The sequence below is a fragment of the Cyprinodon variegatus genome, unplaced genomic scaffold, assembly GCF_000732505.1.
Source record: "Cyprinodon variegatus isolate N-32 unplaced genomic scaffold, C_variegatus-1.0 Scaffold222, whole genome shotgun sequence".
Taxonomy (NCBI): Eukaryota; Metazoa; Chordata; class Actinopteri; order Cyprinodontiformes; family Cyprinodontidae; genus Cyprinodon; species Cyprinodon variegatus.
The window spans coordinates 556,923-560,919 of record NW_015150675.1 but is presented as its reverse complement, the minus strand read 5'-3'; positions in this window follow the sequence as shown (position 1 = coordinate 560,919).

Here is a 3,997-nt window from a genome sequence, read left to right as displayed (position 1 = left end):
TTGGTGTCAGATTATTTATAGCCTAACATAATGGTGATGAACACTGGTCAGTAGGGCCCCCTAGGATTTTTTGCTTGGGGCCCCCACAGACTCTAGAATCGCCTCTGCTGGTATATCATCTGTTGCCGTAGCTCCCAGCAAACGTGTGGCATAAACAGCACCAGCCCACTTCTTCTTCCTCTGATTGGTTAACACTGTTAGTTTCAGAGCGCTTCTTTGCTACCATTGGCTGACAAACAAAAGAGGGATTTCGATTGTCTTTTTTCAATTTATTTTTGAGTGAGTTTTCTTATCCACAGGAAATCGCTATGAGCCGGAAATACTATAATCCTTGTGTAAAAATATAAAGGCGATGGTTCATGTCAGTTACCGCTCCTTATGGAAGCTTTGTGGCGAAATTTTTTTTTTCCTGCTTTAATAGCCTCCCTTTTTTATCACATTTCTGTTCATTCTAAATTTCCTGGGACTCTTCACCAACTTTCAGCCTGATCGTGCATCGTGTAGTATACAGAAGGTAATGAGGGGCGATCAGCCTCTAACAACCACCTCCCAATCAGGAATCGTAAGGTCAGAAGAAAATCAACACACAAACATGTTTGAAATTCAGTCGGCCGTCATAAGTTCGCATCAAAGCGTTGGGCTGCAGTGTGAGAACATACACTGAGCAGTGAACTTTTAAACCCTGCGGTTTCGTCATACAGCTTGAACTGTAGCTGCAATGATTAAAAATATTGTACAGTGTATGCCAAGCTTAAGAACAGCCTTGCTTGTTACCATTGTTATGTATATGAGGCTGTTATTAGGCATTCTATTCACTCTATTCAGCATGTCTAGTTTTTATTTTTTCTGCTTTTACCTTTCTATAATGATTTTACCTGTAGCACTTTAAGATTTTTATTATATGTAAAGTGCATAACAAAAAATTACTAACAACATTTTTATTATTATGTAATTATTTATTATTATTATTATTATTATTATTATTATTATTATTATTATTATTATTATTATTATTATTATTAAGGACACTGCTCTCATTCCATTCCCAAATCCCTGTCATGTACATAATAAACCGTATATCTTGACAGAAGAACTGTCCTAATTAGATAAACTACCAGGGACAACTTTAGTTTTGACAACAGGCAGGTAATATTAGGGTTTTTGCAGACTCACAGATAATCAATATAAATAATCCTAACATCCTTTTTTACATTTACAGTAGCAGCCATTCAAAATAACCCTTCCCAGTCCAACGCCAACTGAATGGCAGCCCACTTCCCTGCAACTCCAGCTTCCAGCCACTGGAGTGACCCCCTCTTGCATATTTTTTTACTCTGACTCCACCGTTTCACTGAATTACAGGGTCTGACCGTGAGATTATGCTTCTCTTTAGATCTTAATGTCCACAAATCATGACAGAAAGGTTATTTTAGTACAAAGATGTTTAAAAATTAATTTTAGGGGTCCAGCCAAGGACCAGCCAAGGGCCCATCAAGGAAAATTGGGAAATTTAGAATGCTTACTACTGTAACCTTGTAAACCAGATCTTCCATGAATAGAAAGTCATGGATATGTTATTTTTTTACACCTAAATGCTAAATGTGAGTATGCACTTCCTGCAGAAAGTCAGTGTTTTAAGTCATTCTATCACTATATAAGAGTAAGGACATTCAATTTGATTTGAAAAGAAAGTAGATAAAAGAAAAGTAAGACAGGTTACATATTTTCTTTGCTTTGTGTGAATTCTATAAGCTAATAAAGGAGATCCCATTAGGCATGAACATCACAGCAACATATGGCACAGCTTTCTAATATCATTGGCATAACTCATTTATCCCATCTGGTTGTTACTGGATTACTGTGCAGTCAAAAGTCTCACCATGAGTGTGATAAAGCTTTATTGTACTATCACATACATGTCATACTCTAAACTCAGGTTTAAGAGCTGATGAGGGAAAGATAATGATGAGGAGCCAGGAGCAGACATTTAGTAGAATGAAAGTGCCATGAGCAGAGTACTCTCTCTAAGATCACTAACTGATGTCTACTTTATTAATCGTGCTGCAACTATAGGGGAGTTATTTACTCTTGCAATAGATTTTATAAGCTTAATGCTCTTAATCTTTGCCCAATCCTTTTATTCCCACAGCAGATCTATATTGAAACAATGTAAGAATTGTGGGAGGAAACAGACAGATTTTAACACTTTAAAATGATAGGGTAGAGCAAACGGTATAAAAACCAGCACCAAGGCCAGTGGCAACTGGTAAATAGAGGGCGCTATGGTGCAGCCTCACCCACCTAATGACCTTGATTAAGACATAAAAAAACAAAGAAAATTTTAATTATAAAATTAAAATATTTTGAAATATATTAATATATTTTTTTAGATGTGCAAGATAAATGTTTGATCTTTAATGAAGAGTAAAGCTGTTTTATTCGTTGTCGGATTGGTGACATATTTCCGCCCTTGCGCCTCTGCAACACAGATGTATCGGAGATATGACCTCAGAGATCTCGGTAAGCAGCTCTTCTGTGCCCAGAGTTGACAGGAAATGACATCACAGAGGTACTGCAGCTGATTGACAGGTCGAGGTGCAGAACTTTTTAGATGATTTGAGAGAGTGAATGGTGAATGGTGCAACAAAATTTTATTAAGTGAAGTCCCTTAAAACAAAATTACCAAAAGAAACTGGAGGTGAAAGTGATTCCACCTGATCAGCTGTACATCAAAATTAATCAGCAGTTCAAAGACAGAGGGACAAATCATCGACAAATCATCCTAAAGCCTTATATATACACAGAAACCAAGTCGTCTGCTTGTGTGTCGCAGTAAATGCAAATGCACACATAGCTTTTTCCACCTGGATCCCTGCTCTTTTTTTGCCCTCATGACCCTCCATTGTCGCACAAACTTGCCTCCACTTCCTCACCGCCTCGGTCGTATGTAGACTCACAGCTAGTTCGTGATTGTCCCTCTAGTGTTGTGGCGTGGAATAACCTAGCACAGGTCAGGCTTCAATATTGAGCATAAATCAAAAATATCTTAAGCAAGCTCACTGCAACACAATGCTGCGGGAGTATAACCAGCCCTTAAGGATCCTTAAAATGTGACCGAAACATGCGTCCTACATTTCGATCAGGCATCCCCAAGGTCGGTCCTCGAAGGCCGCTGTCCTGCAGGTTTTAGAGGTTTTGCTGCTTTAGCACAGCTGATTATGATCATTGCAGTTCAGCAAAAGCCTGTTAATCACCTTTCAATTAACATCAGCTGTGCTGGAGCAGGGAAACGTCTAAAACCTGAAGGACAGCCCTCNCCTCATCTCTGGGTTTGTTCAGAACCAGCTCGTCCTCCTCTCTGGCTCCATTTAGAACCAGAATTTCCTTCATTCTGGGTCCGTTCAGAATCCGAAACGCTTCCTCTCTAGGTCCATTCAGAACTACCTCCTCATCTTTGGGTTCGTTCAGAACCAGAACGTCCCCCACTCTGGGTCCATTAAGAACCAGAATGTCCTTCTCTCTTGGTGTGTTCAGAATCTGAACCTTTTCCTTTCTGGCTACATTCAGAACAAGAACATCCTCTTCTCTGGGTCCGTTCAGAACCTGAACCTCTTCCTGTCTGGGTCCATTCAGAACCTGATCCTGTTCCTCTCTGGGTTTGTTCAGAACCAGAACCAACTCCAGCTGTCTGGGTCCATTCAGAACCAGAACCTCCTCCTCTCTTGGTCTATTCAGAACCAGAACCTCACATCTCTGGGACCTTTAGAACCAGAACGCACTTCTGTCTGGGTCTGTTTCGAAACAGAAACTGTTCCTCTCTGGGTTAGTTCAGAAACCGAACCCCTCCCTCTCTGCGTACATTCAGAACCACCTCCAGATCTCTAGATCCGTTCAGAACCAGAACCTCCTCCTTTCATGGTCTATGCAGAAACAGAACATCACCTCTCTAGGTCCATTCAGAACATAACCTCCTCCTCTCTAGGTTGGTTCAGAACCA